Source organism: Gymnoscopelus braueri (genome assembly GCF_963280865.1).
Source record: "Gymnoscopelus braueri genome assembly, chromosome: 7".
Lineage (NCBI taxonomy): Eukaryota > Metazoa > Chordata > Actinopteri > Myctophiformes > Myctophidae > Gymnoscopelus > Gymnoscopelus braueri.
Window position 1 is genome coordinate 51853879 of NC_137608.1, and position 19652 is coordinate 51873530.

Below are 19652 nucleotides of genomic sequence, written 5' to 3' on the forward strand. Positions count from 1 at the left end.
GTGATCTCTAACACTGGTGGGCCGTGAGGAGATTGCAAGTGGGCCCCCAAATAACACTTAAGATACAGTAACAGATGGGAGGCCTGTGAACGCTTTCCATACGTTCAAGTGCATTTATATAGAGCTTTTATCCAAAGCGCTTTACATAGATTATGCATTACATCATGCGCGTCAATCCCGGGGGGGGCGGGGGGGGTTTAGTCCCCCCCTAGCTTCAGATTGGACCCCCCCAAGTCAGATTGGACCCCCCCCCCAAGTAATTTAGGATAATTAAATAATACTTTTTTAATTTAAGTTATTAGAATCCGAACCCGCTTTTGAAATCATGACATGCACTAATAAACACTAATTTATCCTCCCCCCCGTGTAAATCCCAAAATGGTTTGGTCCACAGCGCCGCATTCCTCCTCACTGCACGGTGAAAACACTCGCCCCAAAACACACTCGCCCCTATTTTTTTCGCCGGCCGAGGCCGCCGGATATACCCGGGGCGAGTGTGTTTTGGGACGATGCGTTGTATTGTATCTATCCCGGCCACACAACATCCAACATGTGGTTTTTCACCGGTTTGTTTACAAGTCGAATTTGGGGAAAGAGCTCAACAACATAACGAGACACGAGAGGATACAAGAGCTATCTGTGCTAGCTGCAAAGTGTGCAGATTTAAGCAAGTATTTTAAAACAGTGAAAGCTACCGAGGAAAAAGAAACAGAGAGTGATAGACCCCCGCCGACTCAAACTAACGACCACGGGAGTTTATCATCAAATCCAAGGATTCGTAGTGTATAATTATAAACAAACAACCTCCTGGTGCTTCCAAGTTGGGGGGTAGTTTGACCAAAACCAAAGGTATTGAAGAGGAGGATATGGAGAATGTTACGGTCATCAGAGATCACAGGATTTAGCAGCTGCCATTCTGATAATGTTAGGAGAATGGACTGACAGGAGTGACACTACGATCAGGTAGGGTCCAACCAAGTGTTTCCAAATGGACTGCAGTCTGCACAGAACCCTATCCATCAGATCCAAGTAGAGTAGGTATTGTTTTGCGTCCAAAAGACCATATTATGCAAGTACATAATGAAGTTGACCAAAGTTTCTCAGGTGCATTATATTTGTTATTAGTGTCTGTCTATCCTCTGAAACAAACCAACTCCAAGTGCGGTTGCATCAGTGATGAGTAAGTTTACTAAGTTAATATAAAGCAAACTGCATGTTCTGAACAAAACTCACACGTCTCTGTGCCAAACCTTCTATTCGTTATACTTTACAGTAGCTATTGATAATCGTAGATGGTTGATGCTCAATTCCTCTGCTTTTTTGATTGATTGATTGATTGAATATTGGTTGAATATTTTATTAGGCAAAAAATGTAAAACAGCACAGTTACATTTAAAATACTTTGTCTAACAGGTCTGTTCATAAAAGTCCTTGCAGACTTGTTTCCAATGAGGGATTTGGTATTCAATTCATAGACATATATAGTGGCACCACAGTTCAAATATCATTACAAAAAAAACAGCAAAAAAAAATAACACTATGTACAACAAAAAAATAATTAAAAAAAAGGGGGAAAAAATATGTACAAGAACAGGGGGGGGGGGGGGGGGGTCTGCTGTCTAATGGGAAAATGGTACTACCTCCTCTTTTGGCCTCCTGAAAGGTGATTTTTTTAAGGCTCTTTTAAATGAGCCCAGTAAACTGCATTTTTTGAGGGATGGAGTTAGACTATTCCAATCCTGGGTGGCAGTGCTGTAGAAGGAGAATTTGCCCATGTTTGTTTTATGGGTGGGTGGTACCAAATTGTTGTTAACGCTCCCTCTGGTATTGTGACTGTGGGTGTCGCTAACCTTTTGGAGGTATTTACTCAGATATGCGGGAATAGGGGGCATATTGGGCAAATTTGCATTTACAATTTTGAAGGCCAGTCCCATTTTTAGTTGTTTAACCCTGTCTTCCACCCTGAGCCAGCCTAGGCTGGCAAAATGGGTGGGAGAAAGATGGGTCATGGGCCCCAATCCGAGGAGTAGCCGAATCAGTTTGTTTTGGGAGGTTTGAAGCTTAGTCTTCAGTGACACTGAGGTGTTGGAGTACCAGGAGGTGCAAGCATAGTCAAAAAGTGGTTGAATCAGGGCCCCAGAGAGGGTCCTGAGGGCCTGAGGGTTGACAAAAGAGGAAACTCTGCCCATAAATTTGGTTCTCTGGTTTACTCTTTTGACCACCTTTGTAGCCATGCTTTCACCTGTCAGGTATTTGTCAAGAATACAACCCAAATAGGTAATCTCTTCTTTGCTAGAGATAATTGTGTCATCGACTTTGACCTTGAAATCATTTACATCCATCTGTCTGAGGGAATATTTGGTCCCAAAGAGAATCGATTCAGTTTCCTAAGGTGTAGTGACAGTTTGTTATCGGTAAGCCAAGTACGGATTTTTGAGAGTTCGGAGCTGAGCGCCTCCTCAACTTGCAACTTGTCCTCTCCCGAGATCAGGAGTGCCGAGTCATCAGCGAACAGGAACAATTTGCAGTTACAGGCAGCATTCATGTCGTTAATGTATAGAAGAAACAGTAACGGCCCTAGAATGCTGCCCTGAGGAACCCCACAGCTCACCGGGAGGGATGAGGACATGGTTCCGTTGATGTCAACCACTTGTTCTCTTCCCTCCAGGTAAGATCTCATCCAGTTTAGTGATGTGCAGTCAAAACCAATCGCCCTCAGCTTATCAAGTAAAATTGAATGGTTTACAGTGTCGAACGCTTTTTGGAGGTCCAACATGACCATGCCGCAGTATTTGCCCGCGTCTACCTCACGTTTGATGTAGTCGGTCAGATACAGTAGGCATGTGTCAGTGGAATGGGAGGTTCTGAAGCCCGATTGGAATTCAAACAACAGTTTATGCTCGCTGAGGTAGCTGTTGATTTGTTCTTGAATTAATCGCTCTACAACCTTTGAGATGGAACAAAGGATGGAAACAGGCCTATGGTTGCCAGGTTCTAATTTGCTTCCTTTTTTATGCAGCGGGATTACTCTTGCCAACTTGAAATCCTGTGGGACGTGACACTGGCTGATGGATAGGTTTGTGATTTGGGCTACTATGGGGGCAATAGCAGTAGCTGCGTCTCTGAGGAATCGTTATTTGAAACAGCCAGTGGTGGGTAACATAAAATGTATATACTCCTACTTGGCAGTTGGCTGTGCCTCGGCCTGCATGTGTTTTGCCTTGAGGTGATCAGGGCTACTCCTACTCATCCCCAAGTCATTTAGAATAATAAAAAATGAATCCGCCATCTAACCAATTTTTTTCGCGCACGCCCCCCAGCCTCAAGGCAGATTGACGCCCCTGCATTACATTCACCCATTCACACACACACATTCACACACCGATGGAGGAGGAAACCATGCAAGGCACCAACCTGCTCATCTGGAGCAATTAGGGGTTCAGTGTGTTGCTCAAGGACACTTTGACACTAACTCTTGGGGAGCCCGGGACCGAACTCGGAACCTTGAGGTTCCTATCCGGCCGCTCTAGCGGCCACTCTACCCCCTGAGCCACTGTCACCCCTAGGCCCTGGAGCTTCCATCACTGTGATGATCACTGTGATGACCACACCGCCCAGTTCACACTGGGTGTGATTTTTACTTTACTGGAGTATTTACGGTTTTCAATACTTGTACTTTTACTCCACAAAAATCACTATTAACATAAACATACATTAACCTCTTCAGCCATATACGTAGGCTATTTGAAAATAGCCGATCTACAAGCTCACGTGTCATGGTGCGACGCATTGTGAGCTTGTAGATCTGCTATTTTCAAAAGATTTTTATACAATGTATATTTTGAAAGCTTGTGAAATGGGACATTCTGCATAATGAGTACATTTACTTTTGTATATAAAATCAATTTTGATTACCAGACTGTTACTTACTTACTGTTACACCACTGATATAGCAACACACTGTTAGGATTTAGAAAACATTTTTAGATATGTATTTGGCCATGGACGTGGAAGTGATATGCACCAACCAATAGGACAGATACGTCCTGTGTTCTCTCTACTGGGCGGGTTTGTCTCTTGTAGTTTTCTTACAGGGGAAATGCAAGAGAGACGTTCCCGCACCGCACCACACCGCACCTGCACTCTATTTCAATAAATGTAAACATCCTTATTTATTTGTGGTGTTCTATGTTATTTGTGCCTGAATACTTTGCACTGTTTAGTTTATCCCATCTGAATAGCTTATGTGAGCACAATAAAGAATAGAAGATTAATACATTAAATTACTATCCAAAATACATTATAATGAGCATTATGAGGACCAGTTATATGAAGATAATATATAATATAATATCATAATGAGCATTATGAGGACCAGTTATATGTAGATAAGATATAATATAATATTATAATGAGCATAATAAAGAATAGCAGAATAATACATTAAATTACTATCCAAAATATATATATATATATTTTTTAATTAATTCTACAGTTTCACATACAAACATGGGCTACAAAAAACTAAACATCTCTCTGTGCTTGATTGTCATAAATTGCAGTCTTCTACCATATGAATCTGTCATTCATAATTATTGTTTGAATTCACATGTAGCCTACTTAAACCCTCTATTCTCAGCTCACAACGTGTCGTGCTGCGAGGCGTTGTGAGCTTGTAGATCGGCTATTTTTGCCTTATTTTCCCCCCATGCTGGGGTTCATGTGGTTAATACTATTCATAATAATAATGTAATGTTGTTTTCATTTTGTCAAGGTGCACTAATGTTTTCATATTTCTGGATAATAATATTTAATATTGCACATGTATAATGTTTTCATGTTGAGTAGTGCTATTTATTCCTCTGTCCTCACTTGTACAAATAGCACTAGTCAAAGAACTACACTTCCTCTCTAGTCAAAGAACTACACTTCCTCTCTAGTCAAAGAACTACACTTCCTCTCTAGTCAAAGAACTACACTTCCTGAAAAACGGCGCTGCCCTCCAGCTGCTCAAAGCCCCGGAAGATATCAAAGTAACGGCCGGAACCGGAACAAGGACTTGAGACAACTAGCGTCAACTTGCATCTTATGTGTGGATGAACCCTTACCGGTCTTAATGGGATAAATATAGAACATGCTTCCTGGTGTGAGGGTTTATTCACAGGAAGAGACACACTTGTGAGATTCTCCTTCAAGTGCCTTAACCCATTTAGACCGGGAAATAATCTGTGTCATTTTAACATTTCTTTGGGCTGTTCAAAAATAGCAGATATACAAGCTCTAGCTTGTAGATCTGCTATTTTCATTTTTTGAAAAATTGTGAAAACTTGTGCAAATCTTTTAATACATTTTAACTCAAATCTTTGCTTCTGGGGGTCCCTGGAACAAAATACTTTCAGATGTTTTATTTTTTTCTCATTTTGGGAGGTCCTTGACCTGAAAGAGTTGAAGAACCACTGATATATAGCAACATAAGTAAAAGAGAGAAAGAAATAAAGCTGTTACGATTTAGAAGACATTTGTAGAATCCCCTAAAAGCAATAATATTTGAGTTACAAATGTTCTCTTAAAAAAATATGTATATTGAAAGATTTTTTTTTTTCACAGATCAAGCTCATAGCGCGGCACTCGGTATCACTGACACCATGCTGTTGTCATAGCAACGACCCCATGACCCCCCTCCTATCAGCCGGTCAGCAGAATATCATCTGTAGAACCTTTCACCATTGCATTGTTCTTAATTAACCCTTTAAGACCGGGACGCATCCATGTCATTTTTACATTTATTTGGCTAAATGGTAAAAGGTAAATAATGGTAAATGGTGCATTTATAAAGAGCTTTTATCCAAAGCTCTTTACATAGATTGTGCATTACATTCACCCATTCACACACCCATTCACACACACATTCATACACCGATGGAGGAGGAAACCATGCAAGGCACCAACCTGCTCATCAGGAGCAATTAGGGGTTCAGTGTCTTGCTCAAGGACACTTTGACACTAACTCTGGGGGAACCCGGGATCAAACATGGGAACCTCACGGTTCCCATCCGGCCACTCTACCCCTGAGCCACTGCCGCTACTCAAAAATAGCAGATCTACAAGCTCATAGCGGGAGCTTGTAGATCTGCTATTTTAGAAGAATTGTGAAAATATGTGCAAATCTTTTAAAGCAAACATTTTAACTCAAATCTTTGCTTCTGAGGGGTCCCTGGAACAACGTATTTTGAGATGGGGGTCCGCGGCCAAATACATATAATTTTGGGGGTCCTTGACATGAAGAAAGAACCACTGATATTATAGCAACATACGTTTTTTCAAAAAAACTGTCAGGATTTAGACATTTTTAGAGTCCCCAGAATAATCCCTAAAAAAGATTTGAGTTACAAATGTTTGCTTTAAAGATATGTATATTCAAAGATTTGCACAAATTGTCATGATTTAAAAAAAAAACGAGTGCCGCGCTATGAGCATGTAGATCTGCTACTTTTTTAATAGCCAAATACATCTGAAAATGACACAGATGCGTTCCCCGTCATAATGGGTTATTTAGACCAGTGGTTCTCAAACGTTTTCGTACCAAGGACCCCCAAATTGATATGTATGTGGCCGCGGACCCCCACCTGAAAAGATGTTGTGCCAGGGACCCCCAGAAGCAAAGATTTGAATGTTCCCTTTAAAAAATGTATATTCAAAGATTTGCACATATGTTCACGATTTAAAAAAAAAATTGCAGATCTAAAAGCTCATAGCGTGGCACTCGGTGCCGCGCTATGAGCTTGTAGATCTGCTATTTTTGAATAGCCCACTTTGAGAACCAATGATTTAGAGCTATTTCATAAAGATCTCTGTGCTGCTTACCTTAACCCATTCAATCCGGGAACGCATCCGTGTCAATTTACATTTCTTGGGCTATTCAAAAATAGCAGATCTACAAGCTCATATGAGCTTGTAGATCTGCTATTTTTGTAAAAAAACTTTTTTAAAGTGAACATGTTTAACTCAAATCTTTGCTTTTGGGGGATTCTTCAAATGTCTTCTAAATCTAAGTTTTTTTGAAAAACGTATGTTACTATAATATCAGTGGTGCTCAATTTTGATTTGAGTTAAAAATGTTGGCTTTAAAATTATGTATTCAAAGATTTGCACACATTTTCAAGATTTTTCAAAAATAGCAGATCTACAAGCTCATAGAGCGGCACTCGGTGCCGCGCTATGAGCTTGTAGATCTGCTATTTTGAATAGTCAAAGTATAAAATGATGGTTACCGTGGTTACACAGATGCGTTCCCGGTCTTCAGATGCGTTCCCGGTCTTCTTGCAAGGCATCGACTGTCAAGATGACTGTCCATCATGAGGGCTGGTCCAATGTCCTTCTCTTCCCTGTGAATATACCATAAGATCAGGAAGCACAGAAAGGCATTAGATTTATTCAGCAACAAGTACAAACAGCATGAGTCCCAGGGAGCCCTCTCCTTGCAGCCTTACGGCTGGGGAGAAGACACAGAGACATCTAATGTCTCTATCTGGCTGCTTCCTGCCCACCCTGCTGTCGAGGTGTGACTATAGGAAGAGAGAAGTGGAGACAGAAGTCTGTGGCTTCGTTCTACTTTGTTAAACAATGGAGATGTTCATTTCAACTCACACCTATGAGCTCCAGGCTAGCAGCCACATGTTCTTTTAACAACAAATGCTTTTTCATGATTGTAGGTAAAAGTATACTTTAGTGAACTAACTTTAACATCTCTAATATGGTTTGGACTTGTGTGTAATGTTCATAAATATAAGCATCTTGGGGTCTATTATACGACAGTAGCTTGTGCTACATTAGCTTAGCTTAGCTCATGTGGCTATTTTAGCTCAGTGAAAACACTACAAACACTAATGACGTTGTTCCTTCATCACAACACATGAAGCACAGAGTGCAGGCCTAGCATGAAACAGTATGTATCCATAGGATAAAGTTTCCTCACATATTTAACTGAAACAGGGGAGAATAGTATGAAACAATACACAGACATCTTCTCTCATTCAAAGCTTGTATTGAATGGAGGACGTTGGCTGTGGCTCCGCCTACACAAACTGGAAGGCATGAGCAATCGATCTCAGAGTAGGTCATCAACAGGCGTTACTAGCCGATTATCTTCACTTTAGAAATACTATGCAATTCAATATTCACTCAATATTCACTCTATTACACATGCAGAGTTTGGGCTTTTTATTTTTACCAGGAATAAGGATAATAGTTTTGCAGAACTCTGCGTGCAGGATCTCAACTGGATTTTTGTCCCATTTTGCTCAATCACTTTCTAATAAAGGGCCCCATACCTCACTACCATACAGTGCTATGGATTCTATAACCAAATTAAATTTTGAGCAATATTCTGATCTGAATTTGGATTTGAACTGAACGCTCGATGGCATAGAAAGACCTTTTTGCCTTCTCTTTGAGTTCGTTCACAGCTGAACAACAGTTTCCTTTGGAACTGATTTGTAAAAAGTCGACTAGTCGACAAATCGACTTGATTAACACAAGTCGACATCCAGCGGGAGAAGTTGAAAGTCTCGTTTCTATTTTTAATCATTTTATTTATTTTTGTATTTAAATTAAATATATACACCAAGTGCCACGCTATGAGCTTGTAGATCTGCTATTTTTGAAAAATCTAGAAAATTAGTGGAAATCTTTGAATATATATGTGTTTTTAAAGTGAAAATTTTTACCTCAAATCTTTGCTTCTGGGGGATTCTACAAATGTCTTCTAAATCCTAAAGATTTGTTGCTATAATATCAGTGCTGCTCAAACTTTTTCAACTGAAACTGATGCAGGTTTAGAGCATTTAGTTTCAGGGAATGAGGATGTTTGTTGTTCCTGTTCCAGTGCATGAAATGTCTCTCCTTTCAGAGCTGGTTAATGGAGAAGTTCACATGGGGGTGAGGCCGGAGTTGCCGGTTACAGGTGTGGACATCATTCTCGTTAACGACCTCTGTGGGGAACGAGTATGGGCTGACACACACACACACACACACACACACACACACACACACACACACACACACACACACACACACACACACACACACACACACACACACACACACACACACACACACACACACACACACACACACACCTCTCATGTGACACTTTGATCACATGACCAGTGTGTTTTTAAAGACATTTGATGGTTTCAGCAGTGAGATGTAATGAGGCTTGGATTGATGTTTAATGAACATGAACAGCATTTTACCAGCGACGCTGAACACACACACACACACACACACACACACACACACACACACACACACACACACACACACACACACACACACACACACTTTGTAAAGTAACACTTTGATCACATGACGTGATGGTTTCATCAGTGAGATAAATGAGGCTTGGATTAGAGGAGCGTCTGTGAGATCAGTTTACAGAGGTTCCCGGTTTGAGCCCTGACTCCTCCTGGCTTCATATTGAAGTGTCCTTGAGCAAGGCACTGAACCCCTAACTGCTTCTGATGAGCAGGTTGGAGGAAAGCCTGGTATTCATTCTAAAACTGAGCCCTGTGATCCGGTTTAGAAAAAAGGATAAAAAACAATCGTGTTCTGGTGGTTGGTTCCGGTTGGTGTCACATTGTATTTGTTCCCCACATAATGTGAATCAGTTCGTTTAGTCTCGCTAGTCGCGCTACGAGTTAGAATAAAAGATGAACATACCAAACCATTATTATACCAAAAGAAACAAAACGATTATACTAAACTAAACAAGTTTTAAACTAGGGGAATCATTTTGGAGTCGCACAGCGCTGGAGGTTCCGGTCGTGGGTTCCGGCCGCCTGATGACGTAAAGTTATTTCCACTCCAGACCGGACCAGAAACCTGAAAATGGTATTTGATCCCAGGCTACCTTTAACCACTCTGATGCTCCAAGATGTCACCTTTGACCTTTGACCAAGAAGATGTGGTTGAGTTATTAGGTTAAATGTGACTCCTTTGTGTGAGAATGTAGAAGACCTTAGCTTATAAATTATTAAAAGTAAATTAATAGACTAAATAGACTTTTACTGCACAGCCTTCCAATCCAACGGTCTCTGAGTTCTGTCCATATGAAGTGTTAAACACTGTGTAACACTGCTGTAGAACCATATGTGTGACATTCAGTTTATTTGGTGAGACTATTCTCTTACCAGACCTGAACAGTGTTTGTGTAAAGTTTGGTGTGGATTGGAACCCCCCACCCGTTGCCCTCCAACAGCAACTACATGGGAAGACATTATTTATTTTATTCATATTTTAAATAATCTGTAATCACTTCAATCTGAAGTGATTAACTTTAACCTTTAGCCTCCCATCATGTCTAATCTGAAAGCTTTTAATTCATTACTAATTATTTTACTTTCTTTCTTGTGTTTCTCTTCAACAGAATCAGAATCATCTTTATTGTCACATCACAGGTTAAAGGTGTAAAGAAGTGGGTGAAATTATTTTGTGTGCAGCTCCATCGTTTTAGATACTTTCAGAAAGAGAAAGAAAAGAAGACGGAGGGGGGCAAGTAGAGAATAAAAGATGAATTAAACAAAGATATTGACATACTGTATGTACATGAGGAGACATAAGGTGCATAAGGTACAGTATGTACATGAGGTTAGACATAAATTGCGTAAGGTACAGTATGTACATGAGGTCATGCATAAGGGGTATAAGGTAGAGTATGTACAAGAGGTTAGACCTAATTGGTACAGTATGTACATGAGACATAATGTGCATAAGGTACAGTATGAACATGAGGAGACATAAGGTGCATAAGGTACAGTATGTACATGAGGAGACATAATATGCATAAGGTACAGTATGTACATGAGGAGACATAATGTGCATAAGGTACAGTACGTACATGAGGAGACATAAGGTGCATAAGGTACAGTATGTACATGAGGTTAGACATAAGGTTCGTAAGGTACATTATTTACATAAGGAGATATAAGGTGCATAAGCAGCAGCTATATACCATACATGATTATGTGCAATAATCATGACTGCTGTCTTCCAGAAACAGATGATGTAACATCATCTTTAATCTGATTGGCTGATTCTTCTGAACTAAAGAACGAGTCCTCCTTCATTCTCTTTCAGACTCCAGAACTTCTCTTTCGGTAAACATCTGTTTATTCTGATCTGTTTATTCTGATCTGTTTATTCTGATCTGTTTATTCTGATCTGTTTATTCTCATCTGTTTATTCTGATCTGTTTATTCTGATCTGTTTATTCTGATCTGTTTATTCTCATCTGTTTATTCTCATCTATTAAATTCAGATTAGTTTTGATCAGTGATGATGAAGATTACAGCCACCCTCCTCATCCTCTCCTCTCTACTTCATGTCAAAGCGATCCCAGGAAGTAAGTACATATATTATATTTATGTTATTATATAATATATACATTTATATCTACTGTTATTATATAAAACCAAATATGAACAATGCACAATACAAACAAATGACATGCACACACACGCACGCAGTCGCACACACACACACACACACACACACACACACACACACACACACACACACACACACACACACACACACACACACACACACACACACACACACACACACACACACACACACACACACACACACCCTCCTTTTACTACCTGTATATACAATATTGAATCTTGAATGTTGGTCCAAATGCATAAACCTTAAAAACAGATGTTACCAACTGTTGTTGTGACATCATGAAATATGGAGAATATGATATAATACATCATGAAAATTAGGGTTTTGTGCAGAGGGAGGAGGGGCTCATTATAGAACCCTGGGGATTCCAGAAACCTCACATCTCCATATTTCATCATACAAGAGTGTTGCACACATATGGTTGTACATTTTATACCTCTTTGTAACTGCTGCTATGAAACATTTTCTATTTTAACTGTTAAAGAAATGTTATACAGTGTGGGTGTATGGCGACTATCGAGACAAACTTATTCAGTCACCGAGATGCTAAATCGGGGGAAACGTTTACCTGCCAGATGCGCTGGTTGTCAATAATTCACTGTTCCAGGGTACTGCGTTTTGTTCATTTTATTAAAGCTAAAAACAATTCATTTAGTGGCATTAAAATACACGTGAATCATAGCATAGACCAATTATTTGTTTACTAACATTGAGACTGGACGCACAGGTGATTGTTTCACGCAATCAATTCCCAACCTGTTGTTTTGGGGTGCGCTGGTTTCAGCACACCCCAACCCCCTCTTGTGTGTTGGCTGGTGAGGCGCGTCCTAGCGAGACCTGATAGAATGGGTTTCATTGCGTGTGTAGCAGGGCGGAATGCATTAATATATAATATAGCCAACTACGCCACCTGGGGAGTTGCACCCCAGGAAATATTATCATTCTTATTATTATTATATGTAAACCAACCACCTGAACATATATTGCTCCTTACACAAGTTCGTTGTACGAGAATGATAAAAGGCAGAAACGGTGTTTAGACAAAGCACAAAAAGCTTTATTGTAATTAACAAGGTATCATCAATAATAAAAGTGGCAAAACAATTAATAGCTAAAAACAATAGAGCAATGCACTAAATAATAAAACCTATGTGCCGATAGGGCCAATGCTGGGGGGTAAGGGGGAGGAGGAGCAGGCCGACCGACCCAGAGGAAGGGCACCCCAATATGGCACAAGTTCATGCTAAAAGCACAGCAAAGGGGGGGGGGGGATTACCACAACCCAACTGGGCGGCCGCCACCTGCTCCAACACACCAAGGGGTCCCCAGCAACAGGCCTGCAAGACAGGAAATAGGCTCTTAGGCAGTGTCGGACAAATAGATTAACTTAACATTTGGCTTGGGTTAGGTGATATATCTATAATGTATATATATATATATATATATATATTATATCTTATATATATATATATATATATATATATATATATATATATATATATATATATATGATAATAGGATGCCGTCAGTAGGCCTAGTCTCACCAAAATGAGCAGTAATCACAAAAACACTAAATAAACAATAATAAGCAAATAAACAATAATAAGCAAATAAACAATAATAAGCAATAACAAAATAAGCAATAATGCGAAATAATAAACAATAAACAAAATAAACCAGAAAGCTGGCGGTGAGCCTGAGTGTGTGGACCAATGGAGTCAGAAAATCGTCTGTTAAGGGGTCTATAGTGTTGCGCTATACCGTGCGGTCAGCAAACTTGAACTTGAACTTCCCCTGTTCACCCCCTCTCCATTTCATTCATGAAACCCGCAGGTGAAACAGCTGACTTTACTACTGACTGACGTAGCACCAACACCACATGACCTCTTTGTGAATGGAGTGACCAATGAATCAATTAAAAACCATAACAACCCATCATAGCTTAATTTCAATACCTGTCACCAACAGTGGGGTTTATTTTACTTATGTATTATTGTAAAGTATATTTTTTTATGTATTGGTCAAATAAATTACTTAAAGTACCAAAAGTGGAAGTAGTCATTATGCAGAATGTCCTGTTTCACAAGTTATCGTCTAAAATGTAACCTATAAATATCTTTTGAAAATAGCAGATCTACAATTTCTGCTATTTTCAAATGGCCAAAATATATATAGGGCTGAAGTGGGTGATGTATATTTTGTAATAATGATCAAAATCTACAAAGTAACTAGTAACTAAAGTTGTCAAATAATAGTAGTGGAGCAAAAGTACTGAACATTGGAAATACTCAAGTAAAGTAAAAATACCTCATAATTGTACTTGAGTAAATGTACTTATAGTTACGACAGCGCCACGCCACTCGGCCGCTACGCCGGGTGTGCGCGGGCGCTGCGCACAGTAAACGCTGATCAAGGACGACACGGAGACGTCGGGTCCTGACGAGCGGACGCTGCGGTGGGCGGGGCGTGGAGACGTCATCACACTAGAAATCTGACATGATTTGATACATGGGTTGTTGTGACATCATGAAATATATTTTGTGTTATTGTCACTGTGAAGAAGTTTGTTGTTGAATTTCATAAATTTTTTTTGTTTGTTTTCCCAGTGTTCCATGAGCAGATTAATTTCCTTAGCTGTTCAGACACAGTTAAAGACTCATATAAAGAGTTCATGGTGGGACTGGATGGTGAAGTGATGGTGTATGCAGACTTCAACAAAGGGAAGGTGGTGGAGCCTCTGCCTCCGTTTCTAGATCCAATGACCTTCCCAGGAGCTTATGATATAGCTTTGGGTCTGCAGCTCTTCTGCAAATCTCAGCTGGACACCGTTCGCACTGCCTTGAAGAAACCACCAGTGAAAGGTATAGAATACTATTGACACAATAGTTATTAACTCAAACGGTTGAGTATACACACACACGCACGCACGCACGCACGCACGCACGCACGCACGCACGCACGCACGCACAGACACACACACAGACACACACACAGACACACACACAGACACACACACACACACACACACACACACACACACACACACACACACACACACACACACACACACTTTAATTTATTTATTTGGAATTTCAATTAAAAGACAAATTCCAATACGATTATACAACAGTTACCATCAAAATAAAACATAGACAGACAGACAGACAGACAGACAGACAGACAGACAGACAGACAGACAGACAGACAGACGCCAGCACGCCGCGTCGGAGCGGCACAAAATGAGGTGTCCCACCCTCATATAGCCCCTGTGAGCACATATCATTCTTACATTGGAATATAAATGGATGGACACAAGCAAACTGTGACCTTAGGTTATCTATTCTACAGTCTTTGAATGCAGACATTGTCTCCTTAAATGAGACTCATCTTCAAGGGGAAAATGTTATTGAACTGGACGGGTATGTATGGTTTGGGTTAAATAGGAAGACGCACATTAAAGCATGTAGAGCATCTGGGGGAGTGGGGATGTTAGTTAGGTTGAGTTTATTTCAAGATTACCAGATTGAAACTGTTGAAAAAGATGATGGGATTTTAGGTTTATTATTTCAACATAAATTATCAGAGTATAGTTTTGTCATATTTTCCTGTTACCTCCCACCTGAAAATTCCCCCTGGGGAAGAGAAGCTTCAGCTTTTTTCTGTCGTTTATTACGTTTGATCTATCAATTTTCTGAAGTGGATGCAATTTATATTGGTGGGGACGTGAACGCTAGAATTGGAAATATGGAAGATTTTATCCCTATTATTGACTCTATTCCTCGAAGAGTTGCAATTGATGATTATGTTAATAAACATGGAGAAACATTCCTACTCCACTAAATCTCAGAGGCAAATATTGTACTTTTACTCCACTACAATTATTTGAAAACTTTAGTTTCTAGTTACTTTGTAGATTTTGATTATTATTACAAAACATACAGTAACCACTTCAGCCCTATATCGGCCGATCTACAACGCTTGTAGAACAAGCGCAACGCATTGTGAGCTTGTAGATCTGCTATTTTCAAAGGATTTGTATACATTTGAAAACTTGAAATGGGACATTTTGTATAATGAGTACTTTTACTTTTGGTACTTTAAGTACATTTTGATGCAAATACTTTTATACTTTTACTCAAGTATTTTGAATTCCAGAATTGTAACAGAGTATTTCGACATTGAAGTATTGATACTTTTACTTTTACTTTTAACATTTGAGTATTTTTCCACCACTGAAGGCTGGTAGAGTGTGTTGTTACTGTTGTTTTATGGTCGTTTAATTTATCAATTAATTAAAAGAATTGTGTGCATGTGACCCACACCACATCGTGCACCCCCCCCCACTATTCTCACCCCCTACTATTCTAACTTCCCCCAGTTAGCCTAGTGTTGATATCATACAGATGATAATAAAACTGAACATTAATGACATTTTTAATTGTCTATTTCCAGATGGATATGTGTACTATGTGGCTTATCGCTGTGTGTTTAACTCCAGTGAGCTGAAGGACATACAGTACATACAGTCAATGAATTTCGATGGTGATGAGTACCGCAGGTGGGACAGTAGAGTAGATCAGTGGGTTGGATACACTGAGTTTGGTGTGAAGAACGCAGAGCGCCTCAATAAAGATCCTAGAGAACTGGCTAGGATGAGAAGAAACCGAGAGGCAATCTGCAAACCCAACACTGAGCTCTACTACTCCAATGCTCTGAAAAAGAGAGGTGAGCTGATCTCAGAGCAGCACTCAACACTCATCACCTCATAAACTATAACATGAAATCACATGATTCTATTCAGAGATGATTAATAGTGTTAATATTGATCATATAATAATTATTACATATGTCTTTATCTGCTGAGAAACATTTCAGATCCTCTTGATTTATACTGTATCCTAACAGGCTGTCACACAGTGGAAATAGCATATCTACAAGCTCACAACATGTGGTGTTACCATCGTAAACCGAGTATAAATGAAACATATAGATCTATTTCTGAGTGTTTTCACCCTCATATAATGACCTGCCTAAAACAGAGACACCAGGATTAATGTTTTTAAATTAACTTTAAAAAGAACCATGAAGGCTAAAACACACCTCTATACACTTCATTTCACCTCCTGATTTTATATTTTAATTATTGTCTTTACTAGTTTGTTTTGTATGTTTTTAATCACAATATTTTACAGGATTATGTATTGTTTTTTGTTGTTGTTTTTACTCGTGTTCATTTGAGCTATTTTCATAAAATGATATTGCTTGGTTTACTGTTGTTTATGTAAAGCACTGTGTAACTGTTAATTATTTAATATGTTTAAATTACGTTATATAAATATATTCTATGTTGTAGAAAACTGTAGACTATTGTAGAACCTAAAGTACTCTGGTGCCATCTGGTGGCCAAACACTGACATTTATAGTTACAATTTACAATGTAGGCATTTATCAGACGCTCTTAATCCAGACAGATTCACAGTAAGCAAGGAAAACACAAGGTAATACATTAAATGCATAGACATTGTAATCTAGGATCATAGATAAACCAAGAACCTATCATCAGTCTAAACAGTATAATATCAAACAAATAAATAATACATACATTGAAACTATCCAAACTATAGGACACCAGGTCTACAATGAACCTGGCCTCTGTCTACATAACATGATATCTAAATTACATGTTAACCTTTGCATAAGACTGCAAGGTCATCAAGGCTAGGTCTAGTGCTACAGTCTTCAGATTATGGTGGTAGATTGGGAGTGAGTCTGCAGCTCTGACTGCAATGGGGAGTTTATTCCACAGTTTGGGAGCCAGAAGGGAGAAGGGTCTAGGATGTGTGGAGCGTTGTCCAGGGTGTTTTAGGGAAGGGAGAAGAGTCTAGGACGTGTCGAGCGTTGTCCAGTGTGTTTTAAGGAAGGGAGAAGAGTTTAAGACGTGTGGAGCGTTGTCCAGGGTGTTTTAAGGAAGGGAGAAGAGTCTAGGACGTGTGGAGCGTTGTCCAGGGTGTTTTAGGGAAGGGAGAAGAGTCTAGGACGTGTGGAGGGTGAGGGTTTGTAGGGTTGGATCAGGTTTGAAGATATGGGGGTGTCATACCTTTGGTTGCTTTGTAGGCCAACATCTGTGTTTTGTACTCTGTGAGGGCAGCAAGTGGGGAAAGTGAGCAAAATGGAGGGAGAGGAGAACGGGGGAGAGCCGGGAAATGTGAACATTTTGGCTGTTTTGAAGACTGTGTTGCAGCTTTCTGGATCATTTGGATCTCATTTGGATGATATACAATTCTTAATGATAATGACATTTTCTTATGACGGTTATATAATAATAATAATTGTAATAATAATAATAATAATAATAATAATAATAATAATAATAATAATAATAATAATAATAATAATAATAATAATCTTATTTATCCAGTGGAGCCCAAAGTGAGACTGAAGTCAGAGACTCCCCCTCGTCGTGGTGAACACACTCACATGCTGAGGTGCAGCAGCTACGACTTCTATCCTAAAGTGATCCTGGTGACCTGGTGGATAGGTCAAGAACCTTTGACCTCTGGCCTCTCCTCTACTGATGAGCTGTCTGATGGAGACTGGTACTACCAGTACCACTCCTACCTGGAGTACACACCCAGGTACACACCTAACAGACACCTATACATAGAAATACACAACTAATAGACACCTCTACTGGTACTACCAGTGTGTGTGTGTGTGTGTGTGTGTGTGTGTGTGTGTGTGTGTGTGTGTGTGTGTGTGTGTGTGTGTGTGTGTGTGTGTGTGTGTGTGTGTGTGTGTGTGTGTGTGTGTGTGTGTGTGTGTGTGTGTGCGTGCGTGCGTGCGTGCGTGCGTGCGTGCGTGCGTGCGTGCGTGCGTGCGCGTGTATTACAGATCAGGAGAGAAGATCACATGCATGGTGGAACATCCCAGCCTGACCGCGCCTATCAAGATGGACTGGGGTCAGTTACTGTAATCTAGTGCAATCTACTGTCTAAATAGCAGATCTACAAGCTCTAGTGCGGCACCGAGTGCCGCACTATGAGCTTGTAGATCTGCTATTTTATTTTATATATAAAAGCGAACATTTGTAACTGTCAAATGTCTCTCAACATATGTCTTCATTTTTCTGAGAAAAACTATTGTTGCTATATCAGTGGTGCTCAAACCAATTCTTTTCAAGAACCCCCAAAACTATATGTTTTTGGATGCCGATCCCCATCAAAATATGTTTTTTCCAGTGACCCCCAGAAGCAAATACTGGAGTTAAAAATGTTGTTTAAAAATATATATGTATTTATAAATGATATCCAAACATTTGCACAAATGTTCAAGATTTTTCAAAGATAGGAGATCTACAAGCTCATAGCTATGAGCTTATAGATTTGATAACAACAGATAAAAGACTAGATTGATTTGATAAAAGCAGATCAAAGAGTCATCATGGTTTTATCAATGTGAAAACAAGACAGTTTTCTAAGACAGAACAAGCGCTGATGTTCTTTTTTACAAACTGCCTCACAGTTCTGAGTCTATGACTCTGTCCGAAGATACTTTCTGCACATTCCACAGCCTGGTTTATAATCATCATAGTAAAAGGTTGATTCATGTCTTCTAAAATCTATCATCATATCCTTTGTTTTGGATTTATCTCTAAGAAGGACATGTCACATCAGGTGACAAACTCCTCAAGGACTGGACCAATAGGGTTGGACTCATTATTACTGAACAGACTCACAATGACTGTGTCGTCTGTTTATTGTTTATTGTGTTTGGTTGGTGTAGCTTATTGTCAGATGACTCCATGTCAGAGTCAGTGAAGAACAAGGTGTTTTAATCTACTGTAATGATATGATATGATATGATATGATATGATATGATATGATATGATATGATATGATATGGTATGATATGATATGATATGATATGATATGATATGATATTTGTATTGTCAGATGACTCCATGCCAGAGTCAGTGAAGAACAAGGTGGCCATGGGAGCATCAGGTCTGGTTCTGGGTCTGGTCTTGTTCCTGTCTGGATTCATCTACTTCCAGTGGAAGAAACAAGGTGATTAGCATGTTTAATTAACATGTTACATTAATTATACTACTTCCAGTGGAAGAAATGACGTCAGATCAACAGAGGATCACATGACATGTGGAATACTCACAGAAATGCAAACAA

The 19652-nt window shown here is 39.6% G+C and overlaps 2 protein-coding genes across 4 annotated transcripts in view; both read left to right on the plus strand.

Annotated features, from left to right (window-relative positions):
• LOC308087919 (H-2 class II histocompatibility antigen, E-S beta chain-like) overlaps window positions 1-19652 on the plus strand; it is a 662842-nt gene that overhangs the window by 610938 nt on the left and 32252 nt on the right. The gene's annotated exons all lie outside the window — the stretch shown is intronic.
• The window catches only part of LOC308087930 (H-2 class II histocompatibility antigen, E-S beta chain-like), a 36910-nt gene that overhangs the window by 15183 nt on the left and 2075 nt on the right, over window positions 1-19652 (plus strand). The gene's annotated exons all lie outside the window — the stretch shown is intronic.